The sequence below is a fragment of the Meriones unguiculatus genome, chromosome 12 (genome assembly GCF_030254825.1).
Source record: "Meriones unguiculatus strain TT.TT164.6M chromosome 12, Bangor_MerUng_6.1, whole genome shotgun sequence".
Lineage (NCBI taxonomy): Eukaryota > Metazoa > Chordata > Mammalia > Rodentia > Muridae > Meriones > Meriones unguiculatus.
In genome coordinates this window covers 14778074-14791817 of record NC_083360.1, presented here as the reverse complement: position 1 = coordinate 14791817, position 13744 = coordinate 14778074, and the positions used below count along the sequence as shown (strand labels likewise).

General features: G+C 41.2%; 1 protein-coding gene across 9 annotated transcripts in view; it reads left to right on the top strand.

Annotated features, from left to right (window-relative positions):
- The window catches only part of LOC110555025 (cytosolic beta-glucosidase), a 127427-nt gene that overhangs the window by 36987 nt on the left and 76696 nt on the right, over window positions 1-13744 (top strand). The window lies entirely within an intron of this gene.

Here is a 13744-nt window from a genome sequence, read left to right as displayed (position 1 = left end):
TTTCAGTCTGTCAAGTCTTCATAAGTAGCTTTCCTCTTTTTGCGTTGTCATAGGTTCTATTTCACTGAGTTTTAATAACTTCTCAGCCACTATGGCCTTTGTGTATGAGTATGCAATTTCCTAAACACACAAGTCACCACTTATTAAAAACACTATTACCTTCCACAGTTTAAGGAATTTCCTTCATTCTTAGAATGGCCTTGCCTTAATCCTTAGTTACACCTTTCCAAGGCTGAGCACAAATGCTTCCTTTGCTCTAAATCTTCATCTGTTCTGAGACAGAAGATATCTAACTCTCTCTCTCCATCTATTATCTATCCATTATCCATCAATCACTTATTATCTATTTGTCTATCATCTATCTATCATCTTCCAAGCAATCTATCATCTACATATTCATCTATTATCTATAAATCAATCTATCATTTTTGGTTATCAGTCTTTCATCTATATAGCTATTATCTATCTATCTACCATCTATTAGCTATCATTTATCATCTCATAAAACTTTGAAAATCTCATAGGCTATCTCTCCCACTCTTCACTATTAGTGTTGTGAGCATTCTTCATTCAATTCCAGTCAGAGTATACTGGGTTTGTCTTATGCCTAGATAACTGTGCTGTATACTCACAACAGGGATAGAAGGGAATCCCTTGAATTGCTTATAGTGTGAAGGACAGATAGTTCTGTCTGGAAGAGCCCTGTAATCTAGTTCTATTCCCTTCCAAGGAGGCATTCAGTAAATAGTTCCTTAATTTATTTAGGTCAATAACAGTCATAAAAACACTGAGTACAGTGATGATCTTTTTATTGAGTATGTAGTATGTGTCAGTTGTTAGACCAAACAGAGTGGTTCTCTTGCACTGCCATGTTCCGATTAGGACCATGAGTAAGAGGCCCCCCTAACTTGGGCTATGGGCATAAAGCTATATGCAAAATTTCCAAAATAACAAATTTGGTTAGGACTGATCCTTGTCTAACATCAAAATCCTAGTGCTCCTCTCCTCTTCCCTATTTTCTCCCTCTTCTTATGTCCATCCCATTTGCCTTTCTGAATTATAATTGGTCATCTTTCCAAGGGTCCTTCTTACTTAGCTTCTTTAGGTGTATAGTTTTTAGCATATTTATCATATGCTATATTTCTAATATCCACTTCTAAGTGAGTATATAACATGTGTGTCTTTCTCCTTCTGGGATACCTCACTCAGGATGATCGTTCCTAGTTCCCACCATTTGCCTGCAATTTTCATGATTTCCTTGTTTTTAATTGATGAATATTATTCGATTGTGTAAAAGTACCACTATTTCTGTATCCATTCCTCAACTGAGGGGCATCTGGGTTGATTCCAGATTCTGGCTATTACGAATAAAGCTGCAATGAACATGGTTGAGCAGATGTCCTTGTATACTTGAGCATATTTTGGATATATACCTAGGAGTGGTATAGCTGGGTCTTGAGGAAGTTCTATTCCTAATTGTCTGAGAAAGCACCAGAATGATTTCTAAAGTGGTTGTACAAGTTTACATTCCCACCAGCAATGGAGGAGGCTTCCTCTTTCTCTACATCCTCACCAGCATGTATTGTCACTTGAGTTTTTTATCTTAGCCATTCTGATGGGTGGAGGTGAAATCTCAAGGTAGTTTTGATTTGCATTTCCCTGATGACTAAAGATGTTGAACATTTCTTTAAGTGTTTCTCTGCCAGTCTATAATCCTCTATTGAGAATTCTCTGTTTAGCTCTGTACCCCATTTTTAATTGGATTACTTGATTTGCTTTTTAACTTCTTGAGGGGTTAGTGAAGGCCCTTTTCCAGCCTGTAGGCTGTTGTTTTGTTCTGACTACAATGTCTTTGCTTGGCAATAGGACAGGAACCTACCACAAAGGGCCTCTGGAAGATTCTACCCAGCAAGGTATCAAAGCAGAGACTCATAGCCCAACTTTTGGCAGAGTGCAAGGAAACTTATGAAAAAGGGGGTTGTTAGAAAGACCTGGAGGGGACAGGAGCTATACAAGTTGAGTAACAGAACCAAGAGATTTGGGCAGAGGGGTGTTTTCTGAGACTGATAGTCCAACCAAGGACCATGCATGGAAATAATCTAGAATCCCTGCACAGATGTAGCCCATGGCAGCTCGGTCTCCAAGTGGAATTCCCTAGTAATGGGAACAGGGACTTTCTTTGACATGAACTCAGTGGCTGGTTCTTTGATCACCTCCTCCTGAGGTGAGAAGCAGCCTTACCAGGCCATAGAGGAAGAGAATGCAGCCACTCCTGATGAGACTGATAGACCAGAGTCAGAGGGAAGGGGAGAAGGACCTCCCCAATTAGTAGACTTGAGGAAGGGAATGGGAAGATCTGAGGAAAAGAGGATGGGATTAGGAGGGAATTAGGGAGAGGGCTATAGCTGAGATACAAAGTGAATAAAGTGTAAACAGTGAAAAATAAATTAATTAAAAAAGACCTAGTGCTCAGTATTAAGTGCGCCAAAAGCCATGCAAAATCCCTTGAAGTCTGCTATGATTTTGTCTATCAAGGAAGTAAATGTTTCATGCTACCAAGACTTTTTCCATTGAGGTTTGCATGGAGTTTTCAATGAGTTTCCAATTTGGATGGTAAAGAATAAAATAATAATAATCTTCAGAACTGTGACTGCCACCAGGCTTATAAGAGAGCTCCAGCATCCTCTCCCTGAAGCTCTGGTTCTTGTTGAAGACTTCCTACAAGTAAACTGGCATCATAAGTGGAAGTGAATGTGTGTGAAAACGTGTCTCATCATCTTAGTTTTACCATATGTGATGAATGTGTGTGTGTGTGTGTGTGTGTGTGTGTGTGTGTGTGTGTATAAAACTGATCCAGATCCACTAGGGGTGTTAACATATTATATGATACATGCTCTCCTTTCCCTTTCTAAAATGTCCAAATTCTGAAGATGTTTTCTATCAAGATTTATTTACTTATTCTGTGTGTTATTCAGAAGGAAAGTGTGTTTGTGTCTGTGTGTGTCTGTCTGTGTGTGTGTGTGTATGTGTGTGCACATGAATGCTTGTAAAGGCCAGAAGAGAAACTTTGGATGCCTTTCCTCAGGCCCCTTGTTTTTGAGACAGGGTTCCATTTGACCCTGGATTTTGTATGTAATCCAGGTCAGTCTGTGCCTGTCTCATCTGCTCTCATATTACAAGTCTATTTAACTACACCCCACTTTAAGAAATATGGTTTCTGGGAACTGAACTCAGGTCTTCAGGCTGGCAAGGCAAGCACTGTAAAGATCAAGAATTCTTCCCTGCCTCTCCTGCCCTTCACCAATGTTTTTAGCTAACTAACTGTGGAGCTGTACCAATGGCAAATGTTGAGAGTCAGCTTAATGTGTTATAGAAGTTTATGGATACAGTGTGAGTCAGCAATCAAGAGCACAGAGGCAGAGAAACTGGAGCATGGAAGGAGAGGAACAAAAGTTGCTGGAGTCAGTTGACTGATCTGGGGGTAGTGAGGACAGACTCTTGCCAAGCACACATGGTGATCACCTGGCCACCACACAGAGCTTTTTTTGTGTTTGACCTCAGCCATAGCTGATTAATAGTACGGACTTTCTCCTGAACAGGAGGACACGAGAGGTACTTACAGGAGGCAGGAATTCAGCAAGCACTTGTTCATTCTTGTGCAGTGATCTGTTGAAGAGATTGAAATGGTTTAAACTTGGAAAGGCCATTGTTTGCCTCCCCAGTTTAAACATTTTCTCAAAGAACATGTAAAAAAAAATTTAAAACTCTCTCATTGCCTTTGTCCAGGAAAGCACTCTCTCTGTTTCTCTTTCTGTCTCTTTATGTGTCTCTGTCTCTATTGTCTTTGTTTCTCCTTTCCTCCCCCCATGTGTGTGCTTGACTACCCACTCAAAAGTTTGATTATGGGACATGTGGAACCTTGTAAAATTCTATGCTCTCAAACTGGCAGAAAAATTTTACAACATAAGATTGTGACATAGCTTTTCTTTTTCAAATGTCAAGTTTTCAAGGTTTAACAAGAAAAGAATGAGTTGGCTACTGAAATCACATATTTTTTTTTTTAGCTGTCTAAGTGCATTTTCATATCTGCCACAAATGTAGGTTTTATGAGGGATTACGAGGAGACACAAGTCTTGGATGAAAGGGAAAACTTGCGAATATACATGCAGGAATTCTTGTTCACTTTAAGACTTCAAATATAAGAGGGCCTAGTAGGAAAAACTTCCATAAGTTAACTAACTGACATTTGTCTTATATTTCATGTTCAACCTAACTCTAGACCGAGTAACGTCTCTCTATATGCCAAACACGCCCCTGTCTCGAATTTCAGAGATTGTAAAGACATTGCCTTAAATGGCAAGAGAAACTTTACAGATGTCATTGAGTTAAGGATATGGAGATGAGATTATCTTGGATGATCTGTATGCAACTGTACTATAGTGGTTTATTAAAAGAGGGAGGATGGATGGTTAAAGTCAGAGGGGATATAGGATTGAAAGAGACTGGAGCGAATAGATGAGGTGAAGATGAAGAAAGGGACTTCAAGGAAGGCATGCAGGGGACCTCCACCACCCAGAAATGGCAAGGAAGTAGATTGTACTTGAGAGCTTGCCAGAAGAAGGCGACTCTATTGCCGCCTTGACCTGACCCTCTTGAAAACTATCTGGCTTCCAGAGCTGCAGGACAATTTTTGTGTCATTTGTTACAGCAGCAGCAGAAAGTTAAAATAGTTCTTCCATCACTCAATAAATTGGTGATATGGGTCTACAGGTGTGAATCAAAGAAAGTTAGCACATACCTGACAGGTTGGACAGGTGACCAAAACAAATTTTGTTGTAATTTTATAGTTGGCTAGTTTGGCCTACCTGCCTGTCAGCCCCCTCCCTTCCTCTTCCTCTTTCTTTTCTCTTCCTCTCTCTCACTCTCTGCTTCCCTCTGTCCCTTCTTTCATTCTTTTTCTCCCTTCCTCTCCCCTGTCTTACCAGAAACTTGCCTTTTGAAAGATCTAGTCATCTTTTCTTACAACAGAGCTTCTATTTTTTTTGTTCTGTATAATCCTGTTCCACTTGTAGTCACTGATGATGGGACAATGGGTATAGCCCATGCCCTGTCGTATATAATTTCTGTGGCCTCGCTGTTTTTCTCTCCCAAAGAAGTCTGGATTTGATCAACTGAGAGGACTAAGTTGGCAAATAGATTTCTCTGGGATCTTATTATTGAGGTAGTGTTAGCAGATGTGATGGTCTTTGTGAGACCATGGTAAAATGGGCAACTGGTTTTGAAAGGGAGGAAAGAAACAGACCTATTAAGATGAGATAAGCCAGCCCCTGTAAGACAAAGCATCTTAGCTTTCATGTTCCTTGAGTTCCAGTTGCAGTTAATTTTTGTCACTAGGTGTCTGATATTTTTATAGTATTTCCAGTAATACCTGCTTTACCACACTAGCCCCACCACCCAAATGCCCCATGCAATCTTTGCATATTGTTAGTCTGAGAAAGCTTATTTTTTCCCTACATCTCAAAATTTCTCCAAGTTTTCAAAGATAAAATAAGCAGAAACGAGCTTAATTAAAAGAGGTACGTGGAGGCTGGAAAGATGTCATGGTGGTTAAGAGCACTGGCTGTTCTTTCAGAGGACATGGGTTTAATTCCCAGCACCCCATGGCAGCTGAAAACTGTCTGTAACTCCAGATCCAGGGGGCCTTATACCCTCACGATAATGCACATGCAGGCAAAACACCAATGTACATAAACTATAAAGAAATAAATCATTAAAACAGAAATGTGGTGTTGACTAGGAGAGAATCTCGTAGAAGTTTTACTTCTTCAAAGAGTCAATCTTGTCTTAAATGTCTGGAACAGAATCCAAACGACCTCTCAATTTCAAGACCTCCAGATTGATAAGAGACAGAGACTTGGGCACATGGAGAGTTAGTTGTCATTGAACCTTGCCAGTCTTACTGATAAGTGAGACTGAACGTTTTCAACAGTATGATCTTATCCAATTCTTACAATAGCCGCAAGGTGGCACTGTTAGCATCTCTCTTTCACAAATGAGGACTGTAGGCACACAGAGGTCAAGTGATTCCTCTATGTTCCTTTGACTAAGTTGTCTGAATGTGTTGCTCTGCCCTTGGGATCAGATGGACATACAGCTTTATGGTAGAGTGCTCGCCTAATATTCACAAAACTTCAGGTTTGATCCCCCCAGTTCTCTCTCTCTCTCATTCTCTCTCTCTCTCTCTCGCTCTCTCATTCTCTCTCTCTTTCTCTCTCCCTCTCTCTCTCTCTCTCTCTCACACACACACACATCCTACACTATCACCTCTCAGAAAAGTTGTAAAAGTATTACTATATCAAGTAAACTGTATAAAGCTGAAGTAAGAAAGGTGTCCCAATCTGAGATACTACATGTAAATTATGCAACAGGTCTTGACTACCTAAACACATAAAATGTATTTAATGGTAACTCATGATTGTCATGTTGCTTGAATTAAAATTGATTGGTTACCATTAAAGATTCCACATAAAAGGATAATAAAAAATTTGATATTATGAGGAGGTCTCAGTGCTTAGAGATTGAAGATGAAGAAAAGTCATGTTTTCCTGGTTCGGAAACATCTGTAAACAGGGGAGATGGTATGTTATAGTGGGGAAAACTCAGACTCATTGTGGGACTAACTAGGGACTCTTCCATTTGACAACACCCGGGCTCTCTTGATGCCAATTTTCATGTGTGTAATAGGAATGAAATTGCTCGTCTCTTGAGCTCATACTGAAATTAAGCAAAAGTGCATGTCATCTAGTGTATATAGTATGGATTCAATGAAGGAAACTCCTATGCAAGGCAAGCCAATGAAAAGAGTTCACTAGGAGGAGCTTGACGCCCACCAATACCAAGGTTAGTGTAATCCATCTGCTGGGATAGTCCAGTTACAAACTGGGAAATGTGGATTCATATTGGCCCAGAGAAGGGTTTGGAACACCTTTTTTTTAAAAAAAATATTTATTACTTGAGAGAGAAAAGGAACATGCTACAAAAATCATTCATCACTGAATTAACTGCTTAAAACAACACAAATCTGTGACCTCAGCGCTCTGTCAACTGGGATCAAGGTGTCTGCAGGGCGGTGTTTCTTTCTAAAGTGTGTGAGGCAATCTCTGTGCTGGTTCCTGTGTGTTGTGGGCACGTGACACTGTGACACTGAAGCTCTCATGTTTTTGCTGGTTATCTTCTGAGGGCTACCTTCACTTGCAATTGTTAGCTTGGGCCTGTCCTCCTTCATCTTGAATGCCAGTGGTGGCAAGCTAGTCTCTCAATCTACCACACTCTCCATCTCTGATTTATTTTTACATATTCTGGTCATTGTTTTCTTCCCGCCCATACTCTTTTACTTCTAAGGAATTATGGATTATATCAAGTCCATTTGAAAAGTCTAGAGAAACCTTTTCTTAAATTTTATTTTTATTTTTATTAATTACAGTTTATTCATTTTATTAATTATTTTATTAATTACAGTTTATTATTATATCCCCCTGTACCTTCCTCCCTCCTCCCCTCCCAATCCCACCCTCACTCTTCCCCACCAGTGTCCCTTTCCCACTCCACTGAAAAGGGAGGTCCTCCTCCCCTTCCCTTTGACCCTAGTCTATCAGGTATCATCAGGAGTGGCTGTATTGTCTTTTTCTATGGCCTGGTAAGGTTACTCCCCACTCAGGAGGAGGTGATCAAAGAGCAGGCCAATCAGTTCATGTCAGAGACAGTCCCTGTCCCCATTACTATGGAGGCCACTTGGATACTGAACTGTGATAGGCTACCTCTGTGCAGGGGTTCCAGGCCATCTCCATGAGTGGTCCTTAGCTGGAGTATCAGTTTCAGAAAAGATCCCTGTGGCCAGACATTTAGGATCTGTCACTGTCCTTGTGGAGCTCCTGTCCCCTCTAGATCTTACTATCTCCCCCTTCTTTCATAAGATTCCCTATACTCTGCCCCAAAGTTTGGCTATGAGTCTCAACATCTGCCTCGATACCCTGCAGGGTAGAGCCTTTCAGAGGCCCTCTGTGGTAGGCTCCTGTCCTGTTCTCTGTTTTCTCCCTCCTCCGATGTCCATCCTCTTTGCCTTCCGAATGGAGATTGAGTATCTTAGCAAGATTCCTCCTTCTCGATTAGCTTCCTTAGGTGTACAGATTTCAGTATGTTTATCCTATATTATATGTCTAATATCCACTTACAAGTGAGTATATACCATGTGTGACTTTCTGCTTCTGGGATACCTCACTCAGGAGGTTTATCTTTTCCAGTTCCCCCCATTTGCCTACAAATTTCATGATTTCTTTCTTTCTTTCTTTCTATCACTGAGTAATATTCCATTGTGTAGATGTACCACAATTTCTGTATCCATTCCTCAACTGAGTGGCATCTGGGCTGTTTCTAACTTCTGGCTATTACAAATAAAGAAGCTACAAACATGGTTGAGCAAATGTCCTTGTTGTATACCTGAGCTTCTTTTGGATATATGCCTAGGAGTGGTGTAGCTGGATCTTGAGGTAGCACTATTCCTAATTGTCTGAGAAAGTGCCAGATTGATTTCCAAAGTGGTTGTATAAGTTTACATTCCTACAAGAAGTGGAGTATGGTTCCCCTTTCTCCACATTCTCTTCAGCATGGCTAAGAGTTATTCATCTTAGCCATTCTGATGGGTGTAAGGTGAAATCTCAGGGTTGATTTGATTTGCATTTCCTTGATGACTAAGGATGTTGAACATTTCTTTAAGTGTTTCTCTGCCATTCGATATTCCTCTACAGAGAATTCTCTGTTTAGCTCTGTACCCCAAAAACCCACACACTTATGGTCACCTGATTTTTTACAAAGATGCCAAAACCATTCAATGGAAAAAGACAGCATATTCAACAAATGGTGCTGGTCCAACTGGATGTCTACATGTAGAAAAATGCAAATAGATCCATACTTATCACCCTGCACAAAACTAAAGTCCAAGTGGATCAACGACCTCAACATAAAACCAGACACATTACATAGGTTAGAAGAAAAAGTGCGAAAGAGCCTTGAAATCATTGGCACAGGAGACAACTTCCTGAACAGAACACCAACAGCACAGGCTCTAAGAGCAACAATCAATAAATGGGACCTCGTGAAACTGAAAAGCTTCTGTAAAGCAAAGGACACTGTCATCAAAACAAATGACTCCCTACAGATTGGGAAAGAATCTTCACCAACTCTTTATCTGACAGAGGGCTAATATCCAGTGTATATAAAGAACTCAAGAAGTCAAACAGCAACAAATCTAATAATCCAATTAGAGAAACCTTCTTTTTTTTTTTTTTTTTTTTCAATTCAGGAACCTTGAACAATTCTCAGACCCTGGGGAAAGCCAGCCCACAGCTTAAATAGCCTCTGGGTAGCCAACCCAGGTGTGCCACGTGGGCAATGCAGATAGGTCCACATACATGGAAGCAAGCCAGATCCTCAGCCTTAGCCAAATGTGGAATTGTTCCTGACAGAGAGCACTCACCATCGGGAAGGTGGAAGGCGGAAACCAGCTCCATCTTTAAGGCATAGCATTCCGCAGCTCTCTACAGTTCCCCCTTTTTGTTTTAGACGCATCAGGCAAGAGTAGAGGTCTGATCTCTGATATTAGAAATAAATTGGGACTTTGTACAGATGTTCATTTAGGTGTCATCCACCCAAAGAGCATCAGACCCGTCCGATACCTTTTTTTCAGAGGCGGGACCTGGGGCATCAACCCGCATGCAATCAGACATGCTCTTCTCTGGGTCGAAAGCGGCTGACCCTGAGTGCAGTGCTTAGCCTCGCATCCTGAGCGTATCATTTTAGCTTTTTATGGTATCCAACCATGCTTGGGGAGAATGTCCTGCTTCAATGGCTGTAAAGGCCTGAATGATCATGGCTGCATTACTCTGTTGTGAGACTCTAATCTTGCATATATACCACAGGCAAACCAAGGAGACCAACACCAGAAGGCCTGCTAACGCTCCCATGCCCGCCCATTCCTTCAGATGATTCATGGCTGCAGCAATCGATGTTGATAATCCTGTGGCTAGTCCTGCTTCCACTCTGGTAGAATTTACTGTGACAATGGCCACTCTCAGCTGCTCCATCATAGTATCGAATTCTCCAGTCCAATTACCTAAAATATAGCTCGACAATTGTTTAGACAGATTTGCAGCACAGGGAAAATTCTCATGTTGTATGCTAGTGACACAAAGTCCAGCATACTTTCATTGACAGCCAGGTTGAGCGATTTGCCATAGGGTATCAATTTGCTCCTGCAAGAGGTCAATCCTCTGATTGAACACCATCAAGCTTCCTTTTAGTTGAGCATTAATTCCTTTATGTACAACTAAGGCATGAGCTACATTGGCTAAATGATTATTCAGGGTCTGAGCAGTCTGCCCAGTATGACTCATGGCTAATGCCCTGGCGGTAGCTCCAACAGCCGCCAATGAGATGGTAGTAACAATGGTGGCTGTAGTTCCAAGATCCCTTTTCTGTCTGAAGAGAGTCATAGTGTGAGGGGCATCAATGGGCACAGGCACCCAGTGAGGCATGCAAGTAACCAGGGCATACCTAAATTTACTAGCATTCCAGCATTGGGCAAAAAAGCAAGTATCATTACCACAATTACTTGGCTCTATCTGGCTAATAATAAATAAAAATGGGGGATATAGACAAACAGGTGTGGGCTTATAGGAAATATTATGAGAAGCCTTAACCCCTCGTTGGAACATCCTGCGTCAGTTCTAGAACTAGCAGTGGTGGTGTCCGAGGTCTGAGTAGGTTCAGGAGACCATTGCCCCCAGGGGCGAGACGTGCTCCATGCCAATTGACTAACTCCATGTTTTCCTCCAATTTTGAAAGTCATTTAAGGTTCTTAAATTATTTTTTCCCTTTTTTTTAAAATTTTTCATCAATTACACTTTATTCATTCTGCATCCCCCCATAAGCCCCTCCCTCCTCCCCTCCCAATCCCACCCTCCCTCCTCCCTCTGCTTGGGTCTTTAGTCTTTACCTCAATTGCATCTGTATAGTCTACTTTGCCTCTGTAGTAGATCATAGTCATTTATCTCATAGGCATCTTTGGGAAAAGAAGGAGTTATTCTGCTATAGTTATAAGCATATGTGTTCCCAAGACATGAAATTCTTTTTTTTTTCATTTATATGGAACATCTTTTTTTTTTTTTTTTTTTTTTTTTTTTTTTTTTTTAATGCAGTTTATTCAGGAACATTGAACAATCCTCGGACCCCGGGGAAAGCCAGCCCACAGCTTAAATAGCCTCTGGGTAGCCAACCCAGGCGTGCCACGGGGGCAATGCAGATAGGTCCACATACATGTAAGCAAGCCAGATCCTCGGCCTTAGCCAAATGTGGAGTTGTTCGTGGCAGAGAGCACTCACCATCGGGAAGGTGGAAGGCGGAAACCAGCTCCATCTTTAAGGCATAGCATTCCGCAGCTCTCTACAGTTCCCCCTTTTTGTTTTAGACGCATCAGGCAAGAGTAGAGGTCTGATCTCTGATATTAGAAATAAATTGGGACTTTGTACAGATGTTCATTTAGGTGTCATCCACCCAAAGAGCATCAGACCCGTCCGATACCTTTTTTTCAGAGGCGGGACCTGGGGCATCAACCCGCATGCAATCAGACATGCTCTTCTCTGGGTCGAAAGCGACTGACCCTGAGTGCAGTGCTTAGCCTCGCATCCTGAGCGTATCATTTTAGCTTTTTATGGTATCCAACCATGCTTGGGGAAAATGTCCTGCTTCAATGGCTGTAAAGGCCTGAATGATCATGGCTGCATCACACTGTTGTGAGACTCTAATCTTGCATATATACCACAGGCAAACCAAGGAGACCAACACCAGAAGGCCTGCTAACACTCCCATGCCCGCCCATTCCTTCAGATGATTCATGGCTGCAGCAATCGATGTTGATAATCCTGTGGCTAGTCCTGCGTCCACTCCGGTAGAATTTACTGTGACAATGGCCACTCTCAGCTGCTCCATCGTAGTATTGAATTCTCCAGTCCAATTACCTAAAATATACCTTGACAATTGTTTAGACAGATTTGCAGCACAGGAAAAATTCGAGACATGAAATTCTTATACATGACTCATGTTATTTTCCTCCTTTGAAATGAGTGAGCCATGGTTAAAAATACTCAGACAGATCAACAAAACCCTGGTACATAACATGGTTTCTGTGTACTCCACATTCTTCTCTCAATTCTCTCTTCTTCTCACGAGGTTCAAAACCTCTACACACTGAACTTTCAGTTCCCAGAAGGAGCACCTCTTTTAAGACAGTGACTATGTAAACATTGGCTAGACAGTGTTTATGAAAATAAAACCCTGACCCACAGTAGAAGCCCAGACAGCTAAACCACAAGTCCTCTGAAGCCGCCTGCCCAGAATTGGCAGAGCACTTGAACAACTTCCACTCTTTGTAGTTTTTGTTCCGATCCTAGGTTTGCATCCAACTCAGGTCAGTCAGAGAAAGGGAAATATGCTCCTCAAACCAATCACACGAGATAATCATGTCTGCTCAGTTCCCTTCCAGCTACCTGCATGAGCAACTCCATTTAGAGCCTGCCTGAAGCCTCTGCTTTTTCTTTTCCTGTTTCCCGACTGTCTTTTAGTACATGCCAAGTTCAAGTGATGGTGGTTTACTTCCTCCCCATAGCAAACCAAGCAAACTCCATGTTTTCTTTGGATGGGTTTCATGTCTGTATCTCCTTGGCTGTTCTGGGCATTTTTTCTTTTACTCTTTAAGGAACACTCTGTTTTTATTACCTTATAATGATTCTTTTTATTCATCTAACAATAACAATAATATTAATTAGTAGAATCACACAGGCCTGTACTGAGCCCTTACTATGTGTTAAGAAATGTTTTTATCATGTTCAGTGAATCAACTGATTAATCTCTCACATACTAATTGACTTAAGTAGATTTCTAGTGTTATCCACATTTTACAGATGAGTGAAAATAATTTAGGGAGATCCAGAGTATCCCAAAACCGTGGAACTAGTAGGTGACAGAGTAGCCATAGACTTTATATAGGATGGTACCATAGTTCAATATTGTATCCATCATGGTATATTGCTTTTAGAGGATGCTTGCAGGTGCCATAAATTTATACTTATCTTATTTTAAAATAAAATGCTAAACATTATTTGTACTATGTAGTCCATCTTCCCTTGTTTATAAGTGCATCTGCATTATTTGTATAGTTCTTAGTAAATTTCCCAAGGAAAAGGGTCTTGCTTACCGGTTTTTATGCCCAACAAATGATTATTTTTCTATTAATATGCACGTAAGTAATGAGCAAGGAGATGACTGAATGGGTGAAACAGCACAGAACTCTGTTTCTGTATTCACTATGTTAGAAAAGAAAGGAATCTTCCTTGTCAGGATGTTTTCAGTGCAATTCTGAATACTATTTTGCAGCATTTTCCTAGGAACCTCCTAATTGGGAAAGCTTTTCTCCTCCAAGCACCAGTTTCCTTAATTCTTTAAACATAAACCCGGGTGTAGTTCTACCACCAACCACTCTTTTCATAAAGAGTCACTTACGAGGTATGAGTCATTGTATGAGACCAGTGACAATGTATTCCTGGCCTTGGTCTCTGAGGCAGAGCCTCTTCAACTTAACAGCCTTCTTTGGAATTCTGCAGCAGTTCTGCCGGCACTCCGTAGTTCATCCCCT